This window comes from Neomonachus schauinslandi, chromosome 3 (assembly GCF_002201575.2).
Source record: "Neomonachus schauinslandi chromosome 3, ASM220157v2, whole genome shotgun sequence".
Taxonomy (NCBI): Eukaryota; Metazoa; Chordata; class Mammalia; order Carnivora; family Phocidae; genus Neomonachus; species Neomonachus schauinslandi.
The window spans coordinates 37,285,387-37,304,447 of NC_058405.1; the positions used below are offsets into that span (position 1 = coordinate 37,285,387).

The window sequence follows — 19,061 nt, forward strand, 5'->3', positions numbered from 1 at the left end:
ATATATATATATATATATATATATATATATATATATATATATATATACACACATCTGAGTTTGGAATTGCTGTGTCATATACACAAATTTCATTTTTTGTTAGATAATGACACAATGTTTTTCAAATTCATTGTAACATTTTAGACTTCTACTGGAGATATATAGAGTTTCTTATTGAACCACATCTTCATCACACTTATAACACTTAGTTATAACTATCTTCAGATTTTAGATACATAGTATCTGTGTGTAGTCATTAATATTTCATGGTGGTTTTATTTTGCATTTATCTGGTTACTATTTAGGTACTACATTTTAAGGTGTTTTTTAACCATTTGAATATCCTCTGTTTGGAAATGCCTAATTATGTGTTTTGATACACTAAAGATCCTTATACATTGTGATGTCATTCCTTCATTGGTTATACATGCTGCGAATATCTGTTCCACTTGTTATTTAACATTTATTAGTATTTTATTTAATGAAATATTTAAAAAATAATTAAAAATAGACTAATCTGATTAGTATTGATACCTGATGAGCTGATGACATGTTGATTAGGAAACTACAATCTTAATTGTTCCTTCAAGTGTTCATTTAAAATTTGAATTTGGGAAATTGGCTAAAAATGAAATAATTCACTAATGAAATAAATATTTAACTTAAGCCATTAAAATAGCTTTTTCTTTTAGTAAATTTAGGTAAATACTTCCATTTTATATGAGAATGGCAGCATTGCATTTTGGATTGTGAGGAACATTTAGATTTCCTAATTGGAATCTCTAGGTTACCAAAGCATACTGTGACTTGTTCCCTATTACTTAAACTGGAAAAATATATTGGAAAATGATGGTATGTGAATAAAAAATTCAGTGTTGAAAAATTATAAACAACCACTTTTAATTTTGTGTGTGTATGAAGAAACTAATACAATGGGAAGACTACATATGATACATTGTGTTTTTCTTGTGTTAGATGCTAAATTAATATCCTACTAGATTATTTAGAATTTCGGTTCATTATTTAACATGTTACATTTTACATATATAAGCTGAACAGATAAAGTTAACTGAGCACAGCATTGATTTTCTATAAATTAGATGTTTTGCTTAAAAAATTAAAGTTTATTTCACAGAATGAGTTTGTCCATTTAATTTGTATTACCATAGAATTGCCATAACTTTGATTACTTTTTCCTACTTTTATATGTTCTCACTAAATACAGTGATCTGCATTAATTGAAATGTGTTTTTTAGGAGGACATGCACTTACTTGGCACCTTTTCCATGGAACTAAATTAAATCCAATGACATGGTCTCCCACTTCACTAGAGTGGTAATTTCCCTTAATAGGGACACTTGCTGATAATGAGGTGAGGCTCCAATGGGACTTAAGGCTCCACAAGAAGCTCAAAGGTTGAGGATTCCTTTTTTACTTCCAGGACTTCTGTCACCAATTATCTACTCACCGCAGAAGTTTCATCACTCTGTAGGAGACATTTAAAACTACTTCTTAAACTGAACTTATTTCAGAATTTTTGGTTACACCTGTTAGGATCTGTAAGAAAGTGCCACTTCTGTCTTCCTTCCCATTTATCACTTCAACAGCTCTCCTACCTGTGTGACATAGACTAGTGATGTGGGAGCTAGTTTCTGCCTCCAGAAACAACGTAAAATATCCTGTTCTCTGGCAAAGGTTGCATTTTCCATTCTCTCATATAGTATATGTTCATCATTTTTAAATCTTTTTGATCATCTAATTGCCCACTGAGACTATCAGTCATTACTATGTTGCTTTATAGTAGCTGGGGTATTTTTTTACTCCTATTTTAATGAATCATTATTGACTTATTCAACATAGGAAAGAAAAATTCCTTCTTTCTTGGGAAAGCTATTTTTACTCTAATATAATCTATATTCAAATACATGATAAAGAGATCTCTGAAGAAAATGATGCTCTAGCTTATCCTTATAGGCACTTTTGTTTACAGGTGTGAAAAAAAGTTAGTTTATATTTGTTTGACAATAATAAAATTAATACCTACTAAAATGTGTATCAGGAAATAATCTAACAGAAATTTCTGGAAGGTTTTATAATATAAATGGCAACATTTATTTTATAGGCATCAACTGAAAGGTGCATTTGCAGTATAATTCTGCAAATTATTGACTGAAAAATAAAATACATCTTGATATAAATTATAAAAGAAACATAAATATATAAGGCATAGGAAAAACAGAGAATGATGGTATAGAGAACCTGAAAGATGAAATAATTTCCACTGTGACTCCTTAAGTGACTGGAGCCCCAAATATTCCTCCTCAGCTATCCTGCTGAACTCAAACTGCCTAAACACTAGTAGCTAAGCCACAACCCCAATTTGCTGCCTCTACAACTTGCTGCATGATTTATGTTAGTTAAATTCCCCAGTATTTTCTGAAGAGTTTAATTGTTCAGAAAAAAAAAAAAAGACCTCTGATTAACCTTCCCAAATGTGTTTTATAATATTCTAAGTCCCCCAGTCCTCTCAGGACACTTGTCTTAACTCATCATCTATCTATTCTCATGATGCATTGTTTTTATGAATGTTGTAAATGCCAGACCTACCAGTTTGGAGTTGTTTCCTTCCTGACACAGAGGAAGCTTCAGCACAGTGGCTAAGAGCTTTGCAAGGTTTATAAGCAAAGGCCGGACTCAGGTATTAAAGAGTCATTTCATTTTGGCCGAGTTATTTTTTCCTTTCCCCTCCTGCAAAAATCAGATCACATTTTATTAATTGATTAACAAAAATATGTATTGTGTTCCTATTCTTTACCAGTAAGTCTATTAGATGTTAGGTACGTAATATTCATTCAAGCAGATGTAAACCTTGACCACATGGGTGGTAAACAACAATGAGAAGAACATGAGAGTTTTCCATGTGAATCCTACACAAAAAGTTCAGATGTGAGAACAAAAAGCCACGTTTCTTTATTGACCTGAAATCATATTAAAACTGACTTTGAAGTCCTATCCTACAATGAGGGCAGGGAATTGAATCTAATGTAGTCCTCGGACCGCGCTCCTTTCTCTAGGGCTTCACAACAATACAATTCAACTGTGGTGTTAGAAAGGGAGGTTGGGCGCCTGGGTGGCTCAGTTGGTTAAGCGACTGCCTTCGGCTCAGGTCATGATCCTCGAGTCCCGGGATTGAGTCCCACGTCGGGCTCCCTGCTCAGCAGGGAGTCTGCTTCTCTCTCTGACCCTCCCCCCTCTCATGCTCTCTATCTTATTCTCTCTCTCAAATAAATAAATAAAATCTTTAAAAAAAAAAAGAAAAGGAGGTTAATTGCCGTATCTTTATTCCATCTTGGATATCTTTGATGTGCGCACTATCAATGCTCAGTAATACCTTGAGGTTGCAATATGCTAATGTGCAACCTCACATTCACCAGTCTTTTCCAGAACATTTCAAACCACACCATGAGATCATCTGTCTGGAGTTGAAACCACTGCCTCAGGTCTCTGCAAGGTAGTGGTGTATGGGTATTACTCTCATGGGAACACCTAGAATAAATCACCATCGATTCTCCTATTCAATCTTTTCTCTCCTCAGAGGCACTCATCTGTCTCTGTTCTCTATTCGCAAAATTCTTAAGGAACTTAGGTTTCCAGAGAACAAATAAGAGATCCTGTTTTCTGTAAGGGTCTTTTTGTTTTCTTCTCTACAATTCACACCTTAACATCATTCACAAGAAGCACATCTGAGTGAGAGAGGGGCACAAACGTCTGGCTGGTCTGCTTCAAAATAGAGAAAAAAATCATAGAAACAAAACAGTTAATATCTAATATAACATAGTTATCAAATATTAATAATAGCTTAATATGTAGTTAATATTTAATAATACTTTAAGCAATAAGGAATGTCTTTATAATAGAGAGTAACGATGTTATGGGAAGAGCTGTGTATTATATGGAATGGTCACAGAAATAATCTTTGTAGAGATGACATTTATAGAAAAAGATGAAGTATTTTTTTAATTTTATTTTTTAATTTTTTAATGCTATGTGTAAGGCTGAAGGGAGAACAACTCAAAGCCTTGGAACCTCCATGGTGGAATTCTCTAAGCTGAGAAAGAATTGAAAATGACCAGTGTGATGAGTGTATATTGAACAAAAGGAAAGAATGGCTGAAAGGCCACTGTGAAGATAAATAGGGCTCAGGCCATATAAGATCCTGTGGAATATGTAGAAATAATTTTGATTCTAAGTGCTGAGAGAAGATAATGATATATTATAGTGGACAAGTCATATTATTTTATTTTAATTTTAAAAAAGATCACTTTGGCAGCCACAGAGATGTTTGAAATAGGGTAAGAGAGAAAGCTGGAAGATGTGTTAGGAAGTTCCTGCAAGTGTCCAGGCCAGAGATGAATGTGCTGGGGAGAAAAGAAAGGAGATCATATTTGCAGTGCACCTTTTGGTTACAAATACAGTTACCACTTAAGAAACAATCAATGTGGGGCACCCCCTCCTCGTCGGGATGGGCTTTTATGTGAGGTGGCAGCGATGCTGCTCACACCCAAGGAGCAGATGAACTGTGCTGATAAGAGGGCCACTTCACAGGAGCTGCTAAAATGGGCATGAGGATCAAACTGCAAAGCAACAACCACCCCAACAACCTGCTGAAGGAACTCAGTAAGTGCCAGCCCTGGGAAACCATGTGTGATGTCGCCATTGTGTTGGGGAGCGTCTCGTTCCTGGCCCACAAAGCTGTGAGGGCTTGTATGGCTAGATACTTCCAGAAACTTTTCCTGAATATTGGGCTTGATGCTACCAGGACCTATGTGGTGGACTTTATCACCCCTGCCAATGCTGAGAAGACTCTGAGCTTTGGCTACACATCAGAGGCCTTGAAGACCCGATCAATGTTGGGGTCATCTAAGAGGTAACTGAGTGTCTGGGTGTGGAGGATCTCTTTGAGGCCTGTCCCTCCACCTTCCCTGGCCTGGAGAGCACTGCTATGGCCACGCTCTGGACCAGCACCAGTGCTACCCAGAGTTGTAACTCAGCAGAACCCACTTGTCCCCTTGAAGAACGCTGGGATGGTGGGGAGCCCATTGGTCCTGATAGGAACTATGTGTTACCTAGTGATGCTGGAGGAGGCTATAAAGAGGAAGAGAGAAATGTTACCAATGACACTAACCATAGCTTGTGTCTGCTGCAACAGCTGCTGCCACCGAAGACAGAAGACCATGATGCCCGTCCTCCTTCCATGCCTGTTAGTAGGATGATGACCCAGCTCCCGCCCGCCATACAAAGTTTAGAGCAGTGGAGACTTCAGTAAAAATAGTTTCTTTCCTCCTGACAGTGCAAATAGACATCAGCAGGGGAACCAATTCCTGTGGGAGCAATAGCAACCACTCCAAAGATCCTGGCTTTGAGAAGATGGATGAGCTCCAGCTGGACAACCTGGGGGATGATGACTTGCAGTTTGAAGACCCCACTCAGGAGACAGGCATAGCTGAGGAGGTGAATGAGTTGAGAGATACCAGTGAAGACGAGCTGACTTTTGGAGAGAATGATAACTGCGAGAATAAGGCCATGCCCTGCCAGGTGCAAGAAAGTTCTAGAACACAGCATTCACTGGATCTGACAGCATGCTCAGGACCCCATGGACCCACTGACAGACAACCGCAAGTTCTGTGAGACCCACTGCTAGCAGCGAAACTCCCAGATGACCCATGTTCTATTCCACATTGGTATTTTCCTCTTCTCTTGTGACACATGTGAAACTAAGTTCATTATCAAGTGGCAGCTGACCCTCCACTGACGGGATGGAACATTTGAGAACAACATCACTGTCCACCCCAATGATCCTGTGACTGGGAATTCTGGGTTTGTTTTCGGGTGCAGCCTCCACGGAGTTGAAATGCGCTGTCTGTGGGAAGGCACAGGCCAAACATCTCCACATGGTCCAGAGCCACGTCCTTGACCATCTAAACTTGGCAGGTGCCAGGCCTACGGTATCTGTGACCAGCACCACTTCACCTCTGCAGCCCCAGACGGCACATGCTCTTCACCTCGGCACTTCAGTCCTCTCCTGCTCCGTCTGTGTGAACGGCTTTGTGGCCTGGCACCCCCTAGAGAAGCAAATGGCCATGCACCACAGCCTGGAAGAATGGAAGTCCCCAGCCACTTGTGTGGCTGGAGCTTCAAGTCAGAGCCTGCCGGTCGCTACCGTGTCAGCAGCACAAATACAACGGTGGCCTTGAGGCAAGGCCCGGTTTGGGGCCATCGCACCGAGCAGTCCAGAAGTGGAAGCTTCCAGCCAAGGAGTTCCTGAATGAGGACCCGGCTCTGCAGGGCCGGCCCGGGAACAGCAAGTACAGCTGTAAGGTCTGTGGCAAAAGGTTTGGCCACACAAGCAAGTTCAACTACCTCTGGTGGATCCCCAGGCGGGAAGCTGTAGGTGTAAGGGGTGCCACAAGTTCTTCCAAGGCCATGCAGCCATCCAGTGCTGCCTGGAGACGCACTTGGGGGCACTGAGGTACCGCTGCATAGTCTGCGGCCCCCACAGCTCCACGAGCAAGCACGTGGGCGTGCACGGACCTGCTCGACTTCACCGTTAAGCAGACCTTCTTGTACCGTGACCATTGCAAAGAGGCAGCAAAGAGCCTGGACGGCTGACTGGATCCCAGCAGAGCCAGGGGAGCTCCCAGGCGGCAGCCAGGATGTTGATTTTCTGATGGCTGTCGTTCCCTCTTTAGCCGAAGTTTCAAATTTTGCCTTGCTAGGAATCCCGTTCTGTCTTGTGTTTAGGGAAGAAAAAAGAAGAAAGAGCACATGAGCTGTTACTGTTCTTGAGAAGCCGCAGTCCTATCATGTTTACCTCCTTACCTGTTCTTGCCCACCAAGGACTGTGTTTTTTATTCTTTTGAGGCTGGTTTAGGGATCTTGTCAGGCAATTGGTGTCGACTAGATCGCCTTCCCCAACCTCTCCAGTTTTAGGTTACTGATAGGTTTTAGGCTGCTAAGAACCCAACCAACAGCCTCACTGAACAGAGGAGGTGGTGAGAGGTTATCACTGTGGGTATTATTGCCAGATTTCCACCTGGGACAGCAGCTATGAGGGAGATTTTGGGAATGCGGTCGCTCAGAAAAGACGAGTCGGCAGGACAGCTGGAGGGCTGGAGGGGCCTGCTTGTTCCAAGACTCTAATCTGCTGATTGGACAGGAAAATCTTTTGGCAGCTAGATCCAAACTGGGGTCAGCAAGCTTTGGGGTGAATCCTTGTCAGCCAGAAGAGTAATTGTGTGGTGCCAGCCAAAGTGGCAGCCTGGATGGGCAGAAAGGGAGGTTTCTCTTCTCTCCTCAATTCCAAAGAAACATGATTTTATGGCGTGAGAGCCCAGCATGTCAGGCCTTCCCTGTGGGGTAAAGAGGATGGGGAGCCACTGTGACATAGTCACTTGTCATCTGGCTACCTCCATTGACCTTAATGGTCCTGGTGGAGAGGTGGGGATGTCTCTGAAAGCCCAGCCTTGCCTTAATTTACATCCAGTCTCCCACCTAGAAGTGTGTTTGGCCTGTAGTACGGATGAGAAGACCCTGAGGTGGGAGAGTAGTGGACTGTGAGCCCTTCATGATTAAAGAGGCCCAAGGAACTGGTGGTGTGTAGAGGTTATGTGCATTCTGTTTGTCACAGTCAGGTAGCCGGTTGTTTATTTTGTGCTAACTGGGCAGGAGCTTTGGCAGTTCACCTTTGACCTGCGGGAATTTATCCTGATCTGTCGTTATGTCCCCACCAGAGGGCGCTAGTGGACAGCAGCTGGCTCAGGCCCTACCTAGGTGACTGGGAAAAGCATCTACGCAGTCTTTGGGGCTGGTTGTCTCTGTTCTTCATTGACTTTTGAGGGGGTCTTGCCCAAAGAAGACTTGAGGATGAGGGCCTTCGGATCCCATATATTCACAGGGTGGCACCTCAGTAACACCCTACCTCACTCTGCTTGGCTGAGCTCTGGGAATCCCTGGCCTTGGGCTTGACACTGCCCTTGGTAGGACTCGGCAGGATCCCGGGGCCGTTTCACAAGTAAGTGGTTTTAATGAACTCACAAAGCCTTTTTGTGCATTAATATTTATTTTTGCTTTTTTTTTTTTTTAAAGATTCTATTTGTTTATTTGAGAGAATGAGAGAGAGAGAGCATGAGAGGAGAGAGGGTCAGAGAGAGATGCCAGACTCGATCCTGGGACTCCAGGATCATGACCTGAGCCGAAGGCAGTCGCTTAAGCAGGCGCCCCGATTTTTGATTTTGTATACATATCGCCCAGCATCTGTTTTGGATAAGTGACTTCAGGAAAATGAGTTTCTCCCCAGCAAGTAGCCATATTCTGGGGGATAATTCTGACCAGAGATTTGGGAAGCAGGGGCTAGAACTAGGGGGGAAGTATCAAGTCTTTAAACAAGAAACAAGAAAATTCTTTACTTTCTCTCCAGATAGTCTCTTGCAGGATAAACCCAGAGCACCTGTTAGGTAATGCATATGAGTTCTAGAAAGTTGGGGCTTGTTGAATTCCTGATCTTTTATCACCCAGAGTAGACTGGGGACTGGGTTGAAGGAATCAAGTCACGTGAAGGACCTTTTTGCACATTTTCTCATCCTTCCTAAAATTGGAAAGGTATACTAAGACATTCAGGTGAACCAAATCTCTGTCCTTGTTGGACCTGCTGCCTCTCCCCTGGCCTGACATTGATAAAACCTCCAAAGTTGAGGTGCATGGGTCTCTGGTGGGGTGAACGCTACTGGAAAGGATTTGTGTAAGTGGCCACTTTCCACCATCTACATTCGCCTTGTTACATGTTCCCTCAGGACAGTCTTGTTAGAAAGCAGTGCTGAGGCTTTTTATCCCTGATGGGCTTCTCCCTTTCTTCACCACTCTGACCATTAGAGATTCAAGAAGGAAAATGTGTAAAAGATGACAGTCCCATTATCTGCTACCTTTTTAAGCCTGAGTGGTCCCTCCTGGACTGTTAGTGAGGACTAACTTTTGAGTAGTCAGATTTGAGAGAGGTGGTACCTCCCAGAATACAGCCAGGTAGCTGAGAATGGATCCATGTGCTGGAGAAACCCTTTTTCTTAACAGAGGGCATCGTGGATGCTGGATTGTCTCTATACCGAACCTGAAACTGTGAATTTTCCCTTTTTGCCAGTAAACCAAAAATCAAATCCTTGAAACTTTGCCCCTGAGACACTAAATAAAAACTGCACCCCTTGATCCTCCTGAGGCCAGCTGGTTGATCAGGGTGGTCCAGTTGGTTGTTGTCAGATAGGTAGCAGGGTCAGCAGCCCCTGAGGCTCATTGGCCAAACCCTGTTCCTCTGCATGTCCCTATATTCACACTTGACCTCTCCCTCTGTTTAGAGTCCTGTTTGCTGCCTCTGCATCAAGATCAACTTTCTCTGAATTGTTTCACTCAAAACACTATATCATGGCAAAGGGATTTGGGGATAACTGGTGGAATGTATTTCATTTGTTTTGTTTTGTTTTGTTTCAACGTTTCCTTTATTGAAGTTTGTTGCCCCCTCTGCCCTGGAGCCCAGTTAAGCACTGTCTCCTGCCCTATTATTCCAAGGTTCTCTTTGATCTTTGAATGTCTTTTTTTTCTCCCTTTCCCCGCATTTTCTTGTACTGTACTCAGGAGCAGCTGCAGAGCCCTTTGTTCAAAAATTAAGAATTTTGAGAAGGCAACCGTAGAGCATGCGACCATTCCCAGTCTGTTCCTTAAGGGAAAAAAGTAATCTTTGCATGGCACACTCGTGAAAACAGCAGAGGTTGCTTATGGCCAGAAGAGGGCATCTGTGTCCTGCGTCCCCTGTGACTGACTGACGGCTCACGGAGGCCACCGCGCCACTGGAAATCTCTGCTGTATCCTGGAATTTGGTCCTACCTTTTTTTTTTTTTTTAAAGATTTTATTTATTTATTTGAGACAGAGAGAATGAGAGAGACAGAGAGCACATGAGAGGGGGGAGGGTCAGAGGGAGAAGCAGACTCCCCGCCAAGCAGGGAGCCCGATGCGGGACTCGATCCGGGGCTCCAGGATCATGACCTGAGCTGAAGGCAGTGGCTTAACCGACTGAGCCACCCAGGCGCCCTGGTCCTACCTTTTAAGACTCCATGGAGTCTCTACAGGTTATAGCTAGTTGGTAAAAAAGAAGGGGGGGGGGGGCACCTGGGTGGCTCAGTTGGTTAAGCCACTGCCTTCGGCTCAGGTCATGATCCTGGAGCCCCGGATCGAGCCCCATCGAGTCCCGCATCGGGCTCTCTGCTTGGCGGGGAGTCTGCTTCTCCCTCTGACCTCTCCCCCCTCATTCTCTCTCTCATTCTCTCTCTCTCTCAAATAAATAAATAAAATCTTAAAAAAAAAAAAAAAGGTGGGGGTGCTTGGGCCCAGGTGACACCTAAGAACCAGGACATTGGTTAAAATTTCTTTTGACTTTCTTCTCTTCTGATCTATCAGTGCTCTTTTATCTCCAACAAGCCTTCTCCCCAGTCAGGTTTTGCTACTGATCAGTTTCCTTCCTCTTCTGGCCTCCTGCTGTGCCCTATTCCTCAGACTCCTCAACTTTGGAAGTGCATTTAAATCACTGTATAGATGAACACTGATTTTGTTGGAATGGGAGTGGGTTGTGCGGAGAAGGCTGTGCCCATCTAGGGAATCCTTATCCCTACATCCTGCATTGATTACATCAAGAAGTGGAGGGCACAAAGCATTTGTTTCATTGTGATCACTCACCATAAACTTAACATCAGAATGAAAATGAAACGGTCTTGATTCTGATGTTTCTTTAACACCCTTCCCCTGTCCTGTCCACCCTCCCCTCTCATCTCTACTGGTGAAAGTCTCTTGTGAAAACCAAGAAGAGTTGTTAATGTCTAACTCCTTCCATTACATTAAAAAGCACTGACTTCCTAATATTTAAGTGTTTACTATCTATTGCTCTAAGGTTTTGTATATTTTGTAAACTGGCCCCCAATAACAGATGTCTAAAATTGCTGTAAAAAATAATCAATATAATTTCTATCAACATCACAATGATTATTTTTGGAGAATATTTTATTATCAGAATTAGAAGCTAATGAATCTTATGTAGAAAATAAGGAATTATTATTATGGCCAGGAGGTTATCTAAAATCCCTTGATTGTTTCTCTGGATTTTATGTTATTTGCCAACTTTTTACAATTTGTAAATTGGTTTTTTTTCTACATATATATTCAACATTGTATTTAATTTCATTTAACACAGTAAAAACATTTATTAAAGAAATTTCCATTACTGTAAAATCTTCATGTCCTTTAAACACAAATCAGCAATCCTCTATGTCATTTGTGATTTGGAGTCTACACTATATGAAAGCAACAAAAGTAAAGAATTTTTGTTTCAATTGAAATTCTATTATTCTTAAGAAGATTGATTGAAATAACTGTACTATCAACTAATAACTTGAAATGTTAGTAATGTTTTGAAAACATATGAGAATCAATTCATTCAAGGATTATAATATTTATTTTAAAAGGATTACTATGTAGCAAATATAAGCATATTTCTATGTTTATATTTGGTGTAAATGTATAACACAATTTGGCATGTAATTAGCAATAAGGGATTCCTTATACTAAAAATCAAAGACTAAGAACCTGTGGAATAAATAAATAATGTTTTATGAGGAGTATATGAACGTTTACATTGTAACATAATGAGTTATTTCCCAGACTAGAGCATTAGCATCAAGGCAAAAATGGAGGTTATCATGATCTGTGGTCTATAACCTAAGAAACTGAAACACTTGTCTCATTTAGAGGTACTAAAAACAACTTTGTTTTTCAAATTTGGGTAAAATGTTGGTACCAGTGGACGGATATAAGTCATGTATGAATATTGTAAAAACCAGACCAACCACTACAAAAGTATAAAAACTGATACTTTCAAAACACTATAGATAAAACAAGACTGAGTCTTAAAAAATATTCAAGAAACCTTCAGAAAGGTAAGAAAAGAGAAACAGAGAAACAAGAAACCCAAGAAAAAAATTTAAACACATAATAAAATAGCAGACCTAAGTGTCACCAATCAATAATTACCTTAAATGTAATTGATCTATGCATCCAATCAAAAGACAGAGCTTGGCAGAATGGTAAGACAAAAATACCACCATACGACATGCTGCTTTCACCACCTTAGTTAATTCTTAAATATTTTGTTCTTTTTGATGCTATTATAAATGGAAATGTTTTCTTAATTTTCTTCTTACATTGTTCATGGTTTGTGTATAAAAAATTAAACTGATTTTTCTGTGTTCACTCTGTATCCTCCTACTTTGCTGAATTTGCTTATTACTTCTAACAGTTATTTTGTGGAACTTTTAGGGTTTTCCACATACAAGATCACAACACTTGTAAACAGAGGTAATTTTGTTTCTTCCTTTTCCATTTGGGTGGAACATGTAAGTTAAGTCTGCACCACATAAGATGGGCGGGACTTGCCTCAAATAATTTGAGATTTTATTTTGGTGACATTGGAGAAATCACGAAGATTTATCTTAAAAAATTGATTATAGGGTTGCGTTTGTTTTTAGATAATTTGAGGTAATTCCTTAGACAATTTCAGATTAAGTGCAAGAGGTATGAGGAATATTTTCTAACTAGACTAATGTGTTATGCCAGGCAAGAAATTATAAGCAACCAAGTCAAGACAGCAGCATGAGAATAAAAAAAGTTATTTCTTGGGAAAATTAAAGGTACATTTATATTAAAATTGTTATTATTTTATCTACAAATGATAATGTTAGTGATGCACCCATTGAGAAATGAGTAAGTCAATCCATACATATATAATGCTGTGGAGACCTACACGGAAAAAAAGATATTGAGGTAAAGGCTTCAAAAATAAAATAGACTGTGATTTCTATTATAGTGGTATATTTGAAAAAAATTGTTAATAACAATATTATGAAGTCAGAGTGACATAAAATCTCACTTAGAAGAGTTAGAAAAGCCACAGACACCGTTGTTCTCTGCTTTATTGCTTAGCATATTAAGCTGCAGGACGGGAGTACTACGTGCTGTCAGCCTGTAGGTTACCTGTCACAAGACAAGCAGCCTTTGTGCTCTGATATTTCGTTTACTCACACAGCAATGTCTAGACACGTTATATTGTATGTATGTTTTTAAATCCTGAATTCACTTACCCTATCTCACATTGTTGCATTAAAAAAAAAAAAGAAGAAGGAACCAGACCATGGAAAATGCTGGTACTTTTTCCTTGCTCATGCTTCGAAAGATTTTTAAAAATTATAAAATGAATACAGGAGAGTCTACAGAACACCACAGCTGGAAAAAGCTCTAGATGACCATCAGTGAAAAACAATATCAACCTATTGAAAATGAATGGGACTTAATTCCATGGAGACAAGCCTGACAAATGTAGTGAAAGGGACTCAAGGAGAAATAAATATCAGGGAAAATGGACCTGTCTCACTAGGTCATGTTCAGACTGTTCGACAGCCTTGTATAAAAGTGAGTGGATCCTTCTTCATTTTTAATATTCAGACCTTGACCAGCTTCAAAAACCCATGTGTATATTGGTGCAATTATGAACATAGTGAAAATTCAAGAGCGTCTTATTAACCACCTGATTTTAACCAACACATTTAAGTTTGCCTAAGAAGTAGAAAGAAATATTAATGAAGAGTGGCATTAATAGTAATCCTTGCCCTGAATTCACAAAAAACTGGCAAATATTTGGAGTTACTGATAAGTAGGAAGCATATTGTAAACACTCAAGACCACATCTGAAACATGAAATCCATAAGACACTATTAAGCAGAATGTCTCATTCTTGATATCAATCCAATTTGTTTATCATTTCCTGAATGCTTAAATTTTAAAACCTTAGTTTTCATGTTACTGTAATATATCAGCAGGTTAGTTCTATAATCAACCTAATAACCATAATTCAAAAACTTCTAAATTATGTGTAAAACTTAGAGACAAAATGATTTAATTTGTACTAATTAATAACTTTCTCTCATTTTGTCAGTAGAGTGACTACTTGAAGTACCTTGGTTACAATGCCGCTGATCTGTCTTGTGATCGTTTCAAACCCTTTTATAAATTTTTAAAACCCATCAAACTATTTAATTTCAAATTATCAGCTAACTAAAATGCTAGTTTTCTCTCCATGTTAGTTACTTAGGGCTAGCGTGACAAATTATCAAAAATTTGGCACTTAAAATAATAGCAATTTTTTTCTCCCAATCCGGAGGCTAGCGCCACACTCTTCCAGGGATTTTAGAAGTAGTTCATTGACTCTCTCAGCTTCTGGAGTCAGCATTCTTTGTTTTGTGGTTGCATTTTTGCAGTCTCTGCCATTGTCCTCATGTTGCCTTCTTTCTGTACCTGTCTCATCTCCCTGTCTTGCTTTTTTAAGGATACTTGTCACTGGATTTAGGGCCCACCTGGATAATCCTAGGACAAACTTCCTTCTCTCAAAATCCTTAATTCAATCCCATATTTTACCACAGAAAGCAATGTTCACAGATCCCAAGGGATACGAAATCTGTCTTTTGGAGGACACAATTTAACCTGTTACATCCTGTCATTTCAATTACAAGTAAGGTTCGATCAATTTATGTTCTCTCAAAACATCATTTTTAACTATAATTTGTGATTAAAAATAAGTTTGTCAAAAAGGAAGATAGTACAATTTAGTTGACAATAGAACAAAGATTTTATACGATCTGAACACAGTGTTTTTAAACTTTTTCCTTTAACAGTTGTTGAAGAAATCATTTCCTATGACTTACCTCATGACCTAGCTGCATGTGTTTCAAAACATCTGTATTATCAATTTACGTTTTAAACAATGTAGCCCCCAAATGAGGCAGAAAGCAAAGCGCAGGCATATTTTTTTTTAAAGATTTTATTTATTTTTTTGACAGAGAGAGACACAGTAAGACAGGGAACACAAGCAGGGGGAGTGGGAGAGGGAGAAGCAGGCTTCCCGCCGAGCAGGGAGCCCGATACGGGGCTCGATCCCAGGACCCTGGGATCATGACCTGAGCCTAAAGCAGACGCTTAACGACTGAGCCACCCAGGCGCCCCGCAGGCATAATTTTTTTAAAACCAGGTACATTTGGTGATAGGCTAAACCTAACTTTTAACTTTTAAGGAATTTTCATTAAAAAAAATTATAAAACTATTGAGGATATTATTCAGAGACCTTTCATAGCTATTTTATTGAATTTTTTTTTTAAAGATTTTATTCATTTATCTGAGACAGAGAGAATGAGAGAGACAGAGAGCACATGAGAGGGGGGGAAGGTCAGAGGCAGAAGCAGGCTTCCTGCTGAGCAGGGAGCCCGATGCGGCACTCGATCTCGGGGCTCCAGGATCATGACCTGAGCCGAAGGCAGTCGCTTAACCAACTGAGCCACCCAGGCGCCCCTATTTTATTGAATTTAAATGAAGTTCCAGTTTTGAATGTTTTACAGTAATGTGCTTGATATGATTATAATTTCTTAGTTTTTATCCATTTACACATGATCTCATTGTAAACAAAATTTTGTGAAAACACTATGATTAAAATATTTCTTTTGTCAAATGTAATACTTCAGTTTTCTTGCTTTACAAGTAGAAAATTTCTTTCTGATTATATTATAGTTAGACACTTCTTTTCTAAACATTATTAAATATATATGCCTATTTTTTTCTCAATACACTTAATAATTTAAGTAACTGGTCACCATTCAATTACTCTCATTAGATTTTATCTTTTAAAATTAAATAACAAATGAGTACACAAAACTAATGTTTTTCATTTCATTTGTTTACTTCATGTGTGATGAATTAATTTATATTAAAAGCATAGTTGTGACTTAGAGGTTATTAATAAATAGTTCTCACAAATCCTGTAAAAGTCTATGGTAACTGCATATAACCATCAAAATTTTCACACCTACATTTGAGTTTGGAACAATGGTTACTTCAAAAAATATAAAACCATTTCTTTGAAGAAAATGAGAAAATCTTCAAGTTTGAAGTTTGAATTGGAGCTGTATTTAAATTACATATATATATTCACATGTAAATATATATATATATTTTAGACAACATTAGTTTGTTTTTCTATTTCTAAGAAGTCTACAGATATTAATGTTTAGAAGGCAGGAAGACTATGTCAAGAAATGAGACTGCAACTTATTTTGGATTGATGCATTAGAAAAATTGTATTGTAAATAGTTCATAATTTTGCCTAGACACAGATACCACCACCGTCTCCCATGGTTAGTAATTGCAACCTGAGTAGGATGGAATGACAATTGTTGAAAACCCCCAAACCAGTAAAAATTAGTATCAGATTGGGGTGCCTGGGTAGCTCAGTGAGTTAAGCATCTAACTCTTGATTTCAGCTCAGGTCATGATCTCATGGGGGTGGGCTCAAGCCCCACGTGGGGCTCTGCGCTCTGTGGAGAGTCTGCTTGAGATTCTCTCCTCTCCCTCTGCCCCTCCCACCCACTCGCATGTGCTCTCTCTCTCAAATAAATAAATCTAAAAAAAAACTTAAAAAAGAAAAAAGTACAAATGATATTTTCATATGTATAATACAAGATACACTTTCGTGTTCTTTGCCATTATTTTTGAAATACCCTTAAAACCATCCCTCCATGTGTTCAATTAATTTTCTAGAGTAGGCTCGCAGAAGTCAGGGAAACACTTACGTTTACCAGTTTATTAAAGGATAGGATAAAGGATACAGATGAACAGCCAGATGAAGAGAGAAATAAGGCAAGGTCTGGAAGGATGCTAAATGGGCCTTTTTGATCCCTTATGTTAGTACACTATTTCTATATGGGTGAAGTCACATGAAGATGCACAAGGACTGTTTGAAATATAAAAATGCCACATTTTTTTTTCAAGTTTTTATTTAAATTCCATTTAGTTAACACATAGTGTAATATTACTTTTAGGAGTAGAATTTAGTGATTCATCACTTACATATAACACCCAGTGCTCGTCACAAGTGCCCTCCTTATACCTATCATCCATTTAGCCCATCCCACAGCCCACTTCCCCTCCAGCAACCCTCAGTTTGTTCTCTATAGTTAAAAGTCTCTTTTATGGTTTGCCTCTCTCTTCCCTCCCACTATGCTCATCTGCTTTGTTTCTTAAATTCCACATATGAGTGAAATCATATACATGTCTTTTTCTGACTGACTTATTTCACTTAGCATAGTACTCTCTAGCTCCATCCACATCATTGCAAATGTCAAGATTTCATTCTTATTTATGGCTGAGTAATATTCCATTGTATATATATATGCCACCTCTTCTTTATTCATTCATCAGTTGATGGACATTTGGCTCTTCCCATAATTTGGCTATTGTTGATAATGCCGCTCTAAACCTCAGGGAGCATGTGTCCCTTCAAATCAGTATTTTTGTGTTCTTTGGGTAAATACCTAGTAGTACAATTGCTAGGTCACAGGGTAGTTCTGTTTTTAACTTTTTGAGGAATCTCCAATCTGTTTTCCAGAGTGGCTGCACCACCTTGCATTCCCACCAACAGTGTAGGAGGGTTCCCCTTTCTCCACATTCTCACCGACACCTGTTGTTTCCTGGGTTGTTAATTTTAGCCATTCTGACAGGTGTGAGGTGATATCTCATTGTAGTTTAGATTTGTATTTCCCTGATGATGAATGATGCTGAGCATCTTTTCATGTGTCTATTAGCTATCTGGATATCTTTAGAAAAATGTTTGTTCATGTCTTCTGCCCATTTCTTAACTGGGTTATTTGAGTTTGGGGTGTTGAGTTTGATAAGTTCTTTATAGATTTTGAATAGTAACCCTTTATCAGATATGTCATTTGCAAATATCTTCATTCGGAAGGTTTCCTTTTAGTTTTGTTGCTTGTTTCCTTTGCTGTGCAAAAGCTTTTCATCTTGATTAAGTCCCAAGAGTTCATTTTCACTTTTGTTTTCCTTGCCTCAGGAGACATACCTAGTAAGAAGTTGCTATCGCCGAGGTCAGAGGGGTTGCTGCCTGTGTTCTCCTCTAGGATTTTGATGGATTCCTGTCTCATATTTGGGTCTTTTACCCATTTTGAATTTATGTTTGTGTATGGTGTAAGAAAGTGGTTCAGTTTCATTCTTTTGCTATCCAATTTTCCCAACACCGTTTGTTGAACAGACTGTCTTTTTTCCAAAAGATATTCTTTCCTGCTTTGTTGAAGATTAGCAGACCGTATAGTTGTGGTCCATTTCTGGGTTTTCTATTCTGTTCCATTGATCTTTGTGTTTGTTTGTTTGTGCCAGGACCATATTGTCTTGACCGCTACAGCTTTGTAATATAACTTGCAGTCTGGAATTGTGATGCCTCCAGTTTTGTTCGATTTCTTTGGCTATTCAGGGTCTTTTGTGGTTCCATACAAATGTTAGGATTGTTCTAGCTCTGTGAAAAATGCCGGTCGTATTTTGATAGGGATTGCATTAAATGTGTAGATTCCAGGGAGCCTGGGTGACTCAGTTGGTTAAGTGTCTGCCTTTGGCTCAGGTCATGGTCTCGGAGTCCTGGGATGGAGGCCTGAGTCAGGCTCCCTGCTCAGCCAGGAGTCTGCTTCTCCTTCTGCCCCTCCCTCTGCCCATGTTTTCTCTCTAGCGCTCTTTCAAATAAATAAATAATATTTTTTAAAAATTTGTAGATTGTTATGGTGGTATAAACATTTTAACAATATTTCTTCTTTAAGATGCCTCATTTTAAACCACATAAAGATTGATAAACAGTCTTGATATGATAAACTTAAATAGCAAATATTTACACAATTTTAATTCATCAGCAAAAGCTGATATAGATATAGATGCTCAATTCTCAGTGAATTTGGATGGTTGGGCGGATGGATGAATGCATGGACAGATGGATGATTGGTTGTTGGAGAAGATATCATAAGGCACTTTCCTAGTATTCTAACAGGGCCTTGTGAAAGTATAGAATAAAGTGATATTCTTTCTTCCTGTGTGCTCTCTC

General features: G+C 39.3%; 1 pseudogene; it reads left to right on the forward strand.

The window, feature by feature from the left end:
- Positions 1-4,616: 4,616 nt before the first annotated feature.
- Positions 4,617-6,669, forward strand: LOC110587659 (annotated as a pseudogene).
- Positions 6,670-19,061: the final 12,392 nt, after the last annotated feature.